General features: G+C 41.4%; 1 pseudogene; it reads left to right on the top strand.

Annotated features, from left to right (window-relative positions):
- Positions 1-1,079: 1,079 nt before the first annotated feature.
- On the top strand, positions 1,080-15,986 carry LOC122108309 (annotated as a pseudogene).
- The last annotated feature ends 429 nt before the right edge of the window (positions 15,987-16,415 follow it).

Below are 16,415 nucleotides of genomic sequence, written 5' to 3'. Positions count from 1 at the left end.
AACAGACATGTATACCAATTTATACAATTATTAGATGGTACATACTTTTTCAGGCAAAATTACATAGAAAAAAGTCAAACTAATTTCAAAGTCATCTGTTATACCTAGTTGCAATTTGAATGTACTTAATTGTCCATATAGATTTCTGCCAATAATTTCTTCCTATTCTCACTGCTCTGTCATATCTTTTTCCAGCCAAGTTTTGTAATTCTCCACTTTCCCCGTGTCCTCTTTCATTAAATGTCTCCATTAGACATGTCTTCTTCCAAGCTTCATTTCCTTCATTCACAGACCTTGTTTGCTCTTCGGTTTGTATTCTCAAGTGCTCTCCCTCCCTCAGTCTAACTTATATGGATTTGAGAGAAAACTGATAGGAGATGAAAGCCTTAGGAATTAGATTCTAATTCTATATGTGACTTTCATTGAAGGGAATGCCCAAGACAACCTTAGGTAAGGAACCTAGTTTGAAGAAGTTCTCAGGAATTATAAATTTCTCAAAGTCAAGTGGATTAGAAGAAGCACAGAAACCAGTGTTCACTCCTGGAGAAGCAAATACACAAGGACAATACTGCAAACAAAACTTGGGTAAGAGAAAATAACTTGGGAAATTTACTAATTTTGGAAATTATAGCAAGGTTGATGAGAGTAATCTGACTATGTGAGGTGGACTTTGGAAAGTTCAAACATAGGCTGAACTAAGCTGTGGAACTAGTAATTAGGTTTCCAATGAGCAGCACATAAGAATTTGACAATGAAGTTACACACTTGGGTTATTATCCACATGGAGGCACTTACGCCATGACACATTTTACAATCTCCCTGAACTTCTGAATGTTAATCTGAAGAACATGGATAAAGATGCACAGACTGCACTGGGAATGTGGCTTGTTGTAGCGTATGTGTCTTGTATGAATGAAGCCCTTGGTTCTATTCCTTAGAACCACATGAACAGAAAAGGCCAGAGGTGGCAATGTGGCTCAAGTTGTTGAGTGCTAGCCTTGAGCAAAAGAAGCACAGGGAGAGTGCCCAGGCCATGAGTTCAAGCCCCAGGACTGGCAAGAAAAATATGTACAGCCTGCATGTTGTCTGAAAACGATAAGTAAAAGGTAAAATAATAGATACACGCAAAGTGTCTAATAAATCTGTGACCACACATTTTCAATCCTGTATGTCCAGGTCTTTGCTCAATACTTAACATAACCTCAACAAATATTCTGAATGAATAAATTCATCAATGACCACTTTATAAGAAATTTAATGAAGTAGAAATTAAACCTGAAAATGGGAATGGTCAAAACTTAAAATTGAATTAGAAACCTGTAGTTAATGTTAAAGTGAAGTCTTTGTATCTCTGAGTCAAAGGTTAATGGGGGACCAGAGTATGTGAGAAGAATAGATGATAATTTGGTAGTAAGAGATTTTACTTTTTTGAAGAAATAGGGACAAACATTGTTGATCCCCAACTTAACTAACCATTGATTTTTAACATGGACGTAGGAAAAAGGAGGTAAAAATGAGCATATACAGCCTACAGGAAAGAAAGAGTTATGCTTATGGAGATATCCGTAAACCCCAGGATGATGATTACCTGTGTAAGTAACCCTCTGTGCTTGGTCAAACAGAAGGCAAATGTGCTTTTATAATAATTCATCAGGTCATTCGGCCCTCAATTACTAGTTTACTCTAGTAACTTCACATGAAGAACTAAGTGACAATGATATGCATTCTGTGCTCTTTCTCATGATTGTTAAATCTGAGAATGTACATATTTCTTTATTTTTTGGGGGTCTGGTCATGGGGCCTGAACTCTGGGCCTGGGCACTGTCCCTCAGCTCTTCAGCTCAAGGCTAGCGCTCTACCACTTGAGCCACAGCACCACTTCCAGCTTTTTTTCTTTTTTCTTATGTGGTGCTGAGGAATCGAACGCAGGGCCTCTGGCATGCAAGGCATGTGCTCTACCACTGAGCCACCTTCCAAGCCCCTGAATGTACATATTTCTTTACTAATTTTTGCTGCTCTTGCCTGAGATTGTGAGCAGTGTCAGAACTTCTTCATCAACAGCTACACTGTTCATGGGCCACCTATATTTGTAAGAGACAATGTGGTGGACAAGGGGCATTATGACCATTCAGTCCTCAGTCTGCCCACTGGGCTGAGAATTCGTCAGTATAGTATTCCTGAGGCTGGGCTTAGAGTATGGAATGAGGAATCTGATCTGCCATTGGGTTTGCAGTTTAGCCCCTATGAGGGCTAGATCATAGAAGATGAAGATGCAGACAATAGGTACTCCTGGATGGTAAGAAATGCCCTCCCTTTCCCCACTTTCTCTAACTCCATGTGTCCCCCTGTGCCTCCAATGAAACATTGCTAGGACATGGACAAAATAGTTGTATGTGTTTGTGGAATCTGCATAAACATGGACATTCTGATTTAGGATCAAAGTATAGTGCATATAAACAGAGTGTGTTAGAGGCAAAGTGCATCCATGCTTAAGGAGCCTCATTTAGGACTATGATAAATCCCCTCAGATGTGTAGACGGCATCCTATGTGTTCACAACTGCTGAATCCATGCAGGCTCAAAGAGCATCACTGGACTCAAGTAATGTGATTTTGCTGATTATTACTCAAAAGCCTTTAGCTTGTCTTTCTGAAACTCAGATCACAAAAAGGAGAAACCGCTATGTGTAGATGCAAAAGATAAATCCCCGGCCATCTGGAGTGAGTCCAGCAGTCATTTTCATGGTTCCTAAGAAGATATTCTCCTCACAAGACTTGCACTGTGATCATCACACCTTTCTCAATGGATTCCCATATCTCCATTTTTCTTTTGCTGTACTTGGTGCTTTCAAAATTATGAATATTTGAGGGAAAAGAAATAAAAATATGAATAGTATAGCTGGGTTCCATAGCTCAACCTTTAATTTGGACTTTTGAGATAGAGATGATGAGATCTCAGTCTGATGCCAGTCCTAGCATAAAAGATTATAAGACCCCAATTACTTCCAATGGCTGAGCACGTTGGTGCACATTTGTTATCCCAGCTACAGTGGAAGTACAATGGCTGGATAAAGTGAAGTATCTCCAGCAACCCAGGCAAGCACAAGCAGGATGGCAACCCAGGCCAGCACAAGCAGGATGGCAACCCAGGACAGCAGGGGAAATAATACTTCAAAAATAAACTGCGCATTGGTGGCTCAAACCTGGAAGTAGCTACTCAGAAAGCTCAGATATGAGTATCATGGTTCAAATCCAGCCCATGGAAGAAAGGCTGTGAAACTCTTATCTCCAATAATCCACCAGAAAATCAAAAGCGGCGCTGTGGCTCAAGTGGTAGAGCGCTTGCCTTGAGTTGAAGAGCTGAAGGACATTCAGGCACAGAGTTTAAGCCCCTGGACAGACAAAAAATACCTCAAAAATAAACAACACAAAAAGGGCTAGTGGTTCAAGTGGTAGAGTATTGTATTGCAAGAGTTAAGTTTAGTTACTGAGTTCAGTCATTAGCTCTGCTATGTATGTATGTATGTATGCATGTATGTATGCATATATATGTGTACTGTATCAAAATAAAGATTTCCATGAGAGACAAAATTAAGACATCAGAAGAAAAAGCAAAGGGCCTAACTTCATTCATAGATCCTGCATCTATAAAGCACATACTGTATACGAGTCAAAGAATTACCCTCAGTAGTTGAATAAATCATATTCCCTGAGTAATTGCGAAACACATGTGGAGACAGAAATGACAATTTCATTGTAGGAGTATTTAACTATAATTTTTCTTCCTAGTTTTTGCAAATTACATAGTGCCCTAACAACCTACAGGAAAGAACTTTAGTCTATTAGGGTACACTCAAACACGTAGAAGTAGAGTTGGAGCAGTGGTGAGGTTCAGAAAGCAGTGGGTCTGTGATATGTCCTGCAGCCCTGTGCCATGGGGAACCATTGTCTTATCATGAAACGACATCATGAATAAACAAATTTCCCTCTATTGTCTTTATAAGACAAAGGGTTCTCTGAATTTCTATGGGAACATAGTGGCGACAGGTGCATGAGTGAGTCCAATCTAAGGAAAATTACTTGGGCCAAATGTCAAATGATGTGTGCTAATCTAGAAACAGAGTACACGTCCCCAACCAAATCTATGACATAAACTTTAACTCAATTTAGAGAATCTGGAAATCAATCTATTTTTGACAAATAAGGATTAAGAGAAGTCTGGAACTGGGCTTTGAAAACAGTGCACTTAGAGTTCTAGAGTGGATGAGTATTAGGAGTAGATCCAAAGGGAGCAGAAACTTACCCTCTTATGTTTCCTTCCTGTGCCTGCTTCAACTTTAGGTATATGAACTGTGGCAGGTAAGCTGAGAATCAGAATCCGAGGGCCTTTCTGTACGACAGGTAGATCTTCTACCAAACCTGTCATATCATCAACGCAGGATGTGAGGTGCTTGTCTCATACGGGGATGAGTATTGACAGCAACTGGGCAGTAAGTGGAAAAAGAGCTCACAGCAGAAACAGATGGACCTCACTATGGTTCCTTAAAAAGGAAGAAAAGAAAAAAAAATTCTCTTTAGGAATTTTCGAATATCAACTCTTAGGTAGAACAAAAGGCAATTTAACGTGAGAAAAATTTCAAGTTAAGTACTTCTGAATTGAAAGATGCAGTTTGTCATACTTTATTAGGAAAATTTCCTTATTTTTAACTATTTGTCCTGATTTTACATTTTAAGAACTTCATATGTTTGAATGCAATACAAAATACTGTGCTAAAAGGCTTAGAGGCCAAACAAAGAACCTACCAGCTCTCTTTCAAGGAACCAGTTACTTCTGGCCATTGCAGTTTTTTCTTAATTCCCTCCATATTCGCAAATATTATGCATATGTCATTGTTCATTCATTACATAGTCTACATATTCTGTGAATATATTACTGGGAAAAAAATCAGTTAGAATGAGAGTTCCCATAGAGACTTATGTCTTTGACAAAAATGAATCCATCTTTTCTCAGGGCGTTTTGCTCTAGCCATGGTCCTCAATTCTTGGTTCCATGGCTGCAACTAGGCCTTACTTTTCTTCCTCACTAGAAACAACTAAAAAGTTTTTAGTAAGGATGTTCTTTCAGTAGAAAGGCCTGAGATGGAGAGAGGAAACAGCCCTGTGAATACCTCTGAGATGGCCTGTCATCAGCGTGGAGAAGTTGACTCCTGTAGTTGGACGTGTCAGTGAGAGGACAAATAAGTTGGCAGTGATTTCAGAAACTCTAAGGAAAATATCTGCTACTGGAAAAAGAGTGTCAGTTCATGTTCTAAGAAAATGTAACAGTAAAAATAACTAAGAAATCAGACAGCCCTGATCTGTCCAGGAATCTCAGACTGCCCTGACCGATTATCTCCCAACTCTATCAGGAAGCAATGTAGGTCGGGAAATAATCCAGGAATAGCGCCCTCAGCATTCCTGTGATTGGCCCCACCTACCCCAACTTATAATATGCTTGCTATGTATGATTTAACCTATCCTGTAACTGCTAAGTTAGAAAGTCCCTGCCCTTACTGGAAATGATCATTCCCCAACCAATAAACTTAAGACTAGATTTACTCCGAACCACCGACCTATCACAAAATCAGTGTTGTAATGATCCTTCCACCTGCTTCATACACAATAAAAAAACCATGCTGAACAAGAGATTGGGGCTCACAATTTTTGACCTGCTGTGTCAGGGAAGATTTGTGAGTCCAGCTCGAGCCATAATAAACGACCCTCCTGCATTTACATTGGCAACGGCTCTCTGCTGGCGTTTGGAGGGGTCTGTGTCCTGGTACATCAGCAGGAAGCAGGAGGACAGCGAGAGTCCAGAAGACAGGAGAGGCACAGGAATGAATGCACCTTTCCGTGGAGATGCCTGGGCCATGCTTATGAAGTTCCCAACATGCACGTGTTGGCCACCACGCAAGTCCCTGGAAGTCCCACTGGTCTGGGGCACACTGCCTGTTCTAGATCTACAGTCCGAACTTCCCCGGTGGCCCTGGACCTGGCTGGGCTGGAGCTGCACCCACCAGCCATGCTTCCTCCACCCTGTTGCGCATAGCCTCCCAGCCACTGCCTGGTCTTCAGCATCTATGCCAGTCTGGCTCTCTGGGGCAGGCTGAGGCTGAGGTGACCATTCCGGGTGCCCGTTCAAGTCAAGTGAGGCCAAAGCTGTGGTGGAGCCAGTCCTCACACACTTCCAGGTATGTCCAGAAAGGATTGAACGCCACTGGCCCAGTGCTGCCTTCCTCTCCATCCCCAGAGTTTACCTCCATGTCCCCACCTTTGTTGTTGAAATTGTTCAGCCACTGTGATCTTAATTTTCATTGTCCTCCTTTGCAGTACTTGAGACTCCTTCCTCTTCTCACCAGGCCACCAGGCCCCATGGGATCCGCCCCAACAACCCCTCCTCACAGACACTCTCCACAATCAGGCAGCCTTTGGGCACGCTGCTTTCTGAGCCTCTGGCTTCCTGCCTCTTTCTCGCTTCACCAGCTTCTGCCAAGGCCTCCTCTCCCCTCCACACTGCACCAAACCCCAACCCCAGTGTGGCCTCCCATGTGGCCTACACTCATCTCCCTACCATGCCCAATCCAACCCCAGTGTGGCCACTGCACTGGAGAAGACAACTAAGGTCCAGCAGAAGCAAAGATGCCACAGTGTACAGCTGGCTGAGAACGGGAGGCAGCATAGGTCTCTCTGATCATCTTCTCTTCACTTACTCAGGTATTAATTGAATTTAGTATTTAATTTTTGGTACACAAAATCTCATAAGTATCTTCTTATTAAGCCTTTGCAGAATAGCTGGTAGAAATGCAGTCCCAAAATTCCGATTGTGTGTTGTTTAATTTTTTTTGAGATTCAGAGATGTTTTAAGTAGTTATAATCATCATGAATTCTCATTTTCATAGCAGAGCGCTATTCGGAAAATAATTATTTATGCATCTATTATCAATTATTTACATGACTTGAAACTTAAAGTTTCAAATATTACAGGAAGATCTTTGATTCATGTTGAGTCTATGTGAGTAGGTTGAGCTGTTGCATACATTCATTGTGTGTGTGTGTGTGTGTGTGTGTAAGGGGTGTATATGTATTATTGAAATCAGGGATAAGGATGATCACTGGTCTGAACTTGTTTCCTTTTTCTGAGATATATGGTATTTCTGTGTTTGTGGTAGGCTCTGACTGCTTGCCTTTGCCGGATGTGCACTTTGCAGTTTTTTTTTTCAAATAAGCTTCTTATTTCTTATTGAGCAGATAGGGCTCTGATATTGCTTTGCCTTTAATCTGCCAGCTAGGATCTTATTTTCCTCTTTAAAAATTAACATACAATATAAATTTTATCCCCTGTCTGATTTTCCCTTTAATTTACATTTTGAAATAAGTAGTATAAGAAGTTTGAGCTCTGTATTCATGAAGTTTGAATTTTCTGTTTAATGTAATAACTGCACACATTTGTTAGCACAAAGATCTTAAATTTCTTTTGTAGTTTTAGTTTAAAATACCCTCCTCCATGTTTTTAGCATGGGAAGACAAACAATTCCTAGTAAAAATGCTAACAATTTATCCTTTAACTATCAGATAATTCATAATTAATGTCTAGTGGCAAATGAATACATTTGCTGAATAAATTTCCTTGATAGACCCGTGCACAAAAATACCCCTCATAGGTGCTGAGAAGGTAGATCAGTGGTAGACAGATTACCTTGCATGCATGAGGCCCTGGGTTTGATTCCTCCTCACCACGTAAGCAGAAAAAGCCAGAAGTGGTACTGTGGCTTGAGTGGTAGAGTACTAGTCTTGAGCTGAAGAGCTGAGGGCAGCGACCAGGCCCAGAGTTCACCACCAGCGACAAAAATAAATAAATAAACAAATAAATATATAAATGAATAAAAAAATAAAACAAACTCATACACAAGTAAATTAATTTCAAAGGTTGATTACTATTTTAGTTAGGGGCAGGGTGCCAAGATATAGCAGACCTCTGTCCCAAAGCTTCAAGAAGGATTTCAACAGTTGACAAATATTGAAAACAAAAAGTAAAAAATATAGCTCTGCTAATAACATATAGAATCTCCATTCAAACAGAAAGAAGTACTATGAATGAAATACTTTTTATAACATTTGTTAAGAGATTTTGGCTCTATATTAATTATCATATCAATTGACCTTTGAAAACTCTATAGGTGGGCCTGTATCTCAAGGGCCTCTAACTAAAACTGGAGGAGAGAATCATCAACCTGGACTTTTAAAAATTTTTATTGTTAATGTAGTGGACATGCGGGTCACCATTTTGTAATTTAGATAATGAGTTCATTTCATGTTCCATAATCTCATCACTTCTTTGCTCTCTCTCTGTTTTTCCCTCCTTTCCCTGCCCACAAGTGGTATAGTTGATTGTCAACATAATATCTACAGTGTATCACTGCTGCATTTGTTTCCTCGTTCTCCTTGAATTTCTGTGGCTCCCTCACTGCCCAGAAATGGATAAACAAAAAAAGAAAAATCCATCGTTTCCAATTCCTTTAATTCATTTCAATATAAATATCAGTAGTTTTATGAGATTGTCAGGCTCTGTCTGCACATCCCGAACACTTATACTTCCTATTCCCAGTCATAACTCCCACCAGATTCTAAGATCCACAAAATAATTCTGTTCACTTTCCACACAAGAAGAAGCTGAGATTCAGAAAGATTAAGTAACTTACTGGAAATACTGGGCTGAGCATAGTGGCTCACTACTATAGCCTTACCTACTCCAGAGAGTGAGATCTGAAGATCATAATTTGAAACCAACCAAGGTTGACATATACCTTACATGTTTATCTCGTTAACCAGCAGAAGTCAAGAAATTGTGTGATTCAAGTGGTACAGCTAGAATGCCACCAGACTTGAATGGGAAACCTAAAGATAGTGCCAATAGGATGATTTTTAAGAACCAATGCTGCCCCATACAAAAATCTGAGACACCATACACACACCTTTAAAAAGATGTTAGTACTGAAACCCAAATAGTTTTTTTAATTTTTATGTTTAGTTATTACCTTTATTGAGATATGACTTGATAGTCTTTGCTGATGAGCCACAATTTAGAACTTTGTTGTAATTATATCCATGTCTGTGCCAGAGAAACATTCTCCTAGTTGTCTTCCCCCGTTTCTAGCAACAATAAGTTGTCTCGTCTTGGCCCAGTTTCAAGTTCATTGTTCTAGTAGATCACAACCATCCTAATAACAAGGGTTATAGGTGGTAACTACTGTACTGGACAATACCTGCCTTGGGAAAATTTTTCAAATTTTTCCATTCAGTGGAGGTTGTTAGGATACACCCATGATTACTTTGTGCTCAGTATTGGGAACTTTTTAGGTCCAGGAATTCAGGGCAAGCACTGTGTGCTATTTCATACTTGTTAACTTTAATTTCAGCTTCCTATTATCTACATTAAGCATTGTGTGAAGAGAAAAATTGCCCCTAGGAGACAGAAACACAGTACTAACTGTTGTTCTCAAAACACAAGAGGAGGGAAAGAAGTTCTGAAAGAGGCATATAGCTTAGACAATGAGTTCTTAGAAACTTGGGCTGCCTGTTAATCTTAACTTCAACATAGAAAGTCAGAGCCTGCAATGGCTTGTAAGCTCCATTTGTATTCCTGAGCATGCGGCTCCCTTCCCCTCAGCCCTTCTGATCCTTTACATCAGGGTTTCTTAGTGTGTCTTAATGTGTTCCTGTTAATTCAGTGCACAGGTTAAAAAATTAAGCATGCCCAACCATGGGTTTCCATTGCCCTAGTAGATGTTTTGCATTTTAGGACATTCCTTCCAGGGAACTCTCTTCTTGGGCCCTCATGTGCATATGATCTCAGAAGCGAATGTCTCACAAACCATGGAACGCAGTTGTTCAATGATGTTAACTCACACAGAGGCTCAGCCAGGTTGGTTTAGGAGCCTTTGTGAGAGGCCTTGGACTAGGCACTGTGGCAACATTGACAGTAATTCCTCAGAGCAATACCACTGATTAGAGGGCTATGGAGAGGTAAAAGGAGAGTGAATTTAACCAAGTTCTTATCCCAGAGAGAGAGAAATAGATTAGACAGAATGATAGGAGAATGATTTAAAAGAAAAGAAGAAAAATGGAAATAAAAATTTAAATTTAAACAGTGAAACACTTAAAAATTATGTAAGTTTAAAGAAATGGTATTGAGAGAAGGATAAAATCAGAGGAGGTGAGGGATAGGAGACATGAAAAACTAAAAAATAAAAGTGCTTAAAATTAGTTATTAAAAAATTAAGGCTGGGAAAGTGGCTCAGTGGTAGAGTGCTTGCCTTGCATGCATGAGGCTCTGGGTTCGATTCCTCAGCACCACATAAGCAGAAAAAGCTGGAAGTAGCGCTGTGGCTCAAAGTGGTAGAGCACTAGTCTTGAGGTGAAGAGCTGAGGGACAGTGCCCAGGCCCAGAGTTCAGGCCCCATGCCCAGCAAAAAACAAACAGACAAACAGGAAATTATATAGGTATAAAGATATAATATTGCTACTAAAGAATTATGCCTAAGAGCTTATGAATTGAGTAATAAATTTCTGGATTAAGTGTATATACCATGGGGTATAAGGTCTAATAATTGATGATGGGTATATATATGGGGATGAGCAGAATATCAATTAAGTCACTCAAAAAAGAAAGAAAGAGTAAAAAACAGAAAATAAAAAAGTACCAAAAGATCAGAAGATATAAAAAAAAGCACACACACACATACACCTAAAATAAAAATTATGAGAGGAAAAGAAAGATTAATAGAAAACAATTTTTAAAAAGGTACAAAAAGAGTTATTTTTTGGAGAGGGGATGGGAATATCCTTTATCTCCACTGTGTCCATAACCAGTCTCTTGGTGCAGTCTCAGGTCTGCTTGTGGTGTTTGGTTTTCCTGTGGCTTGATTGGATTCTTAAGTCAGTTTGTTTGAGCAGGCAGAAAAATGCTGTGATTTACCCAGGATTTTGTGATCCTCTTTCCAGGCTAGTTCAATGGGAGGGAGATCTGCTTTGAGTATCACAAAACAGGGAGATGGCTGTTTCCTCTAGTTTCGAGATGCTGTGATGAGGATAGGTTCTGGGTAGGGTTGAGGTTTTTCAGCAAACTAGCTTTTCCCTAAGGGGCTAGCTCCAGAGACACTCCAAGAGCCCAGCCTGGCTCCATTCTCAGGGTTTGTGTTTACTGAATTTTAGTTGATTTTCTAGGCTGCTGTAGGGAGGGGCAGCCTCTGGTTCTGTTTACACAGTGAAGAAAGTCTCTCCTAAGGTGGGAGGCGGATCTTCCTCTGTCTGGGCTGGGTGATTTTCCCCTGGGTGGAGCTGAGCCTGGCAGGTTAGGTCAGGTTCTTGTGACCTGCTAAATGACTCTTTTCTTTTCTTCCAAGGCCTGAGTTGTAGCTAGTTGCTCAGAGGGGCCTTTGTCAGTATGGAAGATGGAGATCTCTGGTGGTTGGGGAGGGATGGCTTTCCCTCCTCTGCTCCCTGAGAAGGAGTGAGGATGTCAGGTTTCTACTCATTCCAGAGTGTTGTTTCCTGAGTTGTCTCTGGTGTGTGATCTGCAGGATGAAGATATCTGCTCTTTGTCAGTTCTTGCTGGTGATGAGTAGAATCTGCTCACCCTCTGTGTCTGGTGCTGTTTCTCTCTGTTATAGGTATGGCCACTACGGCCACTGTCACTGCCGCCACATCCGTTGCAGCCTTGGCTACCGGCAAGAGCTCAGTTTTGCCTCCTTGTGTGGATTTTCCCTCTCTGGCCAAACTCTCTGTACCTGATGGCACACTTGGGGTGATTCTGTAGCCTAGGACTGTTCACTAAACAGTGTTTTGGAACACTAAAACTGCTTTCTATGCTGGAGCTTGTTTAGCCTCCAGCTTCTCCTTTGCCATCTGCCTCTGAACATCGCTAATGAGATTCTTATCTCCAATTAGCAATCAGAAAACTAGAAGTGGACTCTGGTGGAGTGCTTCACTTCAGTTGAAGAGCTCAGGGACAGCACCGAGAGTTCAAGTCCCATGACTGATAAAAAATAGAAAGAAAGAAAACAAGTGAGTGCCCAGAGCCAGTGGCTCATACCTGTAAGTCTAGTTAGTCAGAAGGCTGAGATCTAAGGATCAAGGTTCAACACCAGCTTGGTCAGGAAAATCTATGAGATTCTTATTTTCATTTAACCACTGAAACCCATAAGTGACCATGTAACTCAAAGTGGTAGAGCACTAGCTTTGAGCACAAAAGTTTAGGGGCAAGATCCAGGACCTGAGTTCAAGCCCCACAACTGACAGAAAAAAAAGAAAAAGGAATGAGAAGCTACCTTAATGAAATAACTAGACAAGTACAATATACAGAATAATTCCTCCCTTCCTTCTTTTCTTCCTTCCATATGTTCACATCCTTCCCTCGGTTTTATCCTAGAACTTAAACTCAGGGCCTCATGTACTTTAGGTAGGTGCTCTACCAGTTCAGCCATACACCTGCCTTTTTGCATTAGTCATTTTTGTTTTTGTTGGTCATGTGTCTTAAAATCTGTGCCTGGGTGCTGTCCCTGAGCTCTTCAGCTCAAGGCTAATGCTTTACTGCTTGAGCCACAGCACCACTTCTGGTTTTCTAATTGTTTATTGGAGATGAGTCTCATGGACTTTCCTGCCTGGGATGGCTTTGAACTGTGATCTCAGCCTCCTGAGTAGCTAAGACTACAGGCATGAGTCACCTGCACCCAGCTCTGCTTGAGACATTTTTGTGGTATGGTTTTATGTTTATGACCAGGCCATCATGGACCACAATCCTTCTTTTTACCCTTTCTGAGTAGATGAAATAAAAAGCACAATGCATTGGTTTCAGATATTGATTGAGATCCAATATTGTGAATGTTTTGCCTGGGCTAGCATCAAATCATAGTCCTCTCTGCATTAGTCAACACACAGCAGATAGCATTACAAATGTGAGCTCCCATGCTTGGCTCAAATTTCTGACGACTAAAACATATGAATAAAATTTTAATAATTTCAAATGATGAATTTGGGGACAATGGGTGCTCTTACTTGCCTAGTTTCAAATTTCACCAAAAGTCCCAAATATTAACTTTTGATTTCCTGGAGTAAATCAAATAAGAAGATAAACTTTTATTTTATTTTATTTTTTCTTTTTTTGGGTCCGGTCGTGGGGCCTGAACTCTGGGCCTGGGTGCTGTCCCTCAGCTCTTCAGCTCAAGTCTAGTGCTCTCTACCACTTGAGCCACAGCACCACTTCTGGATTTTTTCTTTTTGCTTATGTGGTGCTGAGGAATTGAACCCAGGGCCTCAGGCATGCAAGGCAAGCACTCTACCACTGAGCTACCTTCCCAGCCCAAACTTTTAAAAGCAATTAACTAAAGAAAAAAGTTAAACAGAAAACATCCTTACCATTACAACTTTGGATTTAACACCTTGTCAAACATTGCTTATATCATAGTTGTTTTTTTCTGGGCAGTATATTCCATACACGAATCACGCCACCACAAAAGTCGAGGGCTAAACAGCCTATTGGCTGTAGGTACACATACAAGGGAAGGCATGGCCCAGCAGCATTGTAGGTGGTAATGTCCCAACATAGGACTTGAAGGGTTAGGGCAGCTTAAATAGAGCTTTTTCCTTAGGAATAATACTCTATTAAGCCATACCTCTTTTTCTGGGTTTATCACTGATTAATTGGAGACAAGTCTCATGGACTTTCCTGCTTGGGCTGGCCTGAAATCATGCTTCTCAGATCTCAGCCTCCTAAGCTGTGAGGATTATAGGCATGAGCCACCAATGTCTAAATCAATTATTCCTTTAACAAAAATCAAAATGGCTACAGTATGGTTTAACAGAGAGCTTGAATCCTTATCAGTTTTGCTCCTGACCTGCTATTCTAATAGGACCCCACAAAATTCACATTCAATTCTCCACTGAAGTAGAGGGTTTCCATTGCATGCTCTGCAGCATCATAAATCACTTGCTGGTGAGGAAAAATACCTCTTTTCCATAGGAAATGCTCAATAAATTCTGATTATTGAATAATCATAAACCTAGGAGATGGAAAATACCACTATCCAATCACATATTTTTTTTGTTCATTGTGGTACTTGAACTCAGGGTCTGGGTACAGTCCCTGATCCATTTTCTAGCACTCTACCACTTGAGCCACAACCCCACTTCTGTGTTGATTTTTTGTTGTTATTGTTCATGGGGCCTGATATCTGGGTCTGGGCGCTGTCTCTCAGCTCTTCAGCTTATAGCTAGCACTCTACCAATTGAGCCTTAGCACCACTTCCAGCTTTTTCTGCTTATGTGGTGCTGAGGAATTGAACTCAGGGCCTCATGCTTGCAAAGCAAGCACTCTACCACTGAGCCAACTTCTTAGCCCCCCACTTCCGGTTTTTGAGTGATTCACTGGACCTAAGTATCTCATAGGGACTTTTCTGCCCGGGCTGGGTTTAAAACATAATCTTTCCATCTCAACTTCCTGAGTAAGATTATAGGCATGAGCCATCTGTCCATGGCTCCATCCACATTTTTGTACAAGTGAATAAAGCTCAGTGATAAAGTGTCTTCCTCTTTAACCAAAAGCAGGTAAATAACCAAAATTGAATTTGAAATTCAGTTGAATCTGAGTCTATATTCTTAACAACTGGGTTGTAAGTTATTTGATCTTTGCACAGGTTTGTTAGTAGATACAGCACAAATGTCATGAATTTTCTATTTCTAATGGCCCATGACACAAAGTTGGGTGTGGTATGGCAAGCCTGTAATTCCATCACTTGGGAGGCTTAAGCAGAAGCCTGGTAAGTTCAAGACCATTTTGGCTATGTAGTAAGATGCCATCTCAGAAGGGCAGAAAGTAAATGGCTCCTGAATATATAAGCCTTGGCAGTTACTTTCCCATCTTCTGTGTCTACAATGAGAAGCTTAAGACTCTCCAAGGCCAAACAGAAAGCATGACCCAAAAGACTAACCCAAAACACCTGGATACCAGTTGTGTCGACTCATTCTTGGGCCAATAAAGTGTCACCCAAAGGCACTATTGAATAGTTGGGTCTATGTCCCCTCTTCTTCTCTCCAGAAGAGCCATTTCAAAATCATCATTCCTAGAAATTAGAAGACAGCAGTGATAGTAGGATTTCCATTCCAGCATATTTACAGGTCAGTGAGCACTTAGACATTGGCAACTATAATATTAAGTGACTAGCAAGTGGCACACAGTACCTGAAGAAACTCATAGTTCATAGTATATGTTCTGTGAATTAGAACTAATTAAGTTTGCTACCATAGCTACAGCAGGTGCAGTACCGGTTTGGGGATGGCAGCAGCATCCTTAGCTCCAGCCCCTTGACCTCTGGAGTGCATCATGAAACCCAGCCACCCTTCACAAAGGCCGAGAGAGAAGGGGGCCACCATAGAATGCTAGGCTCTTATGGTATGTCATGAGACCATCACCTCACTTCTGTTTCCTGGCTGGATAAGTTGGGGCTGCATGCCTGTGTCACTTCACTCCTGATTCTGGTCTGGGTGGGTAGGTGCCGTGTGCCTGTACCACCTCACTCTCGCTTCTGGTCTGGCTGCTTGGGGGCCCGTGCCCGTGTCACCTCACTCCTACTTCCAGTCTAGGTGAGTGGGGGGTAGTGTGCTTGTGTCACCACACTCCTGCTTCTGGTGTGCATGAGTAGGGGAGTAGGGATCATGGTGCCTGTGTCACCTCACTGCTGATTCTGGTCTGGGTGGATAGGAGCCATGTGCTTGCACCACCTCACTGCTCCTTCCTGGCTGGATGAGTCTGGGCTAATGCCCTTTTCACCTCACTCCTGCTTCATTTCTGGGTGAGTGGGGGCCATGTACCTATGTTTCCTCACTCCTGCTTCAGGTCTGAGTGAGTGGGGGTTGTGTGCCTGTGTTACCATACTCCTGCTTTTGGTCTAGGTGAATAGGGGAGTAGGGGCCATGTGTCTGCACCACCTAACTCGTACTTCCAGTCTGGGTCAGTCCGATTAGCTCTGAAGTAATTACTCTCTCCAGATGCTGTTTACCATCATGGACTGCAGCCCATGCCAGAGGTTAGACTTTTCCAATTCTCATAGCAAAGCATGACATTAAGGGATTAAGATGGCACCATGCTAGGTTTAAGAACTATGTTATAAAGTTGTGCATGTGTGTGCACATGTGCACTGGTCTTGGGCCTTGAACTCAGGCTCTGAAGTGAATCTGAGATATTTGATTAAGGTAGAGCTCTACTGCTTGAGCCACAGCTCAACATATTGCATTTTTGTGGTTAATTGGGACTAAAATTCTCCCAGATTTTCCTGTCTGGACTAGCTTTGAACATTATCCTCGGATCTCAGACTTTTCAGTAGCT

This window comes from Dipodomys spectabilis, unplaced genomic scaffold, assembly GCF_019054845.1.
Source record: "Dipodomys spectabilis isolate Male_0828 unplaced genomic scaffold, ASM1905484v1 ptg000056l, whole genome shotgun sequence".
Lineage (NCBI taxonomy): Eukaryota > Metazoa > Chordata > Mammalia > Rodentia > Heteromyidae > Dipodomys > Dipodomys spectabilis.
This window is presented reverse-complemented; position numbering and strand designations above follow the sequence as displayed.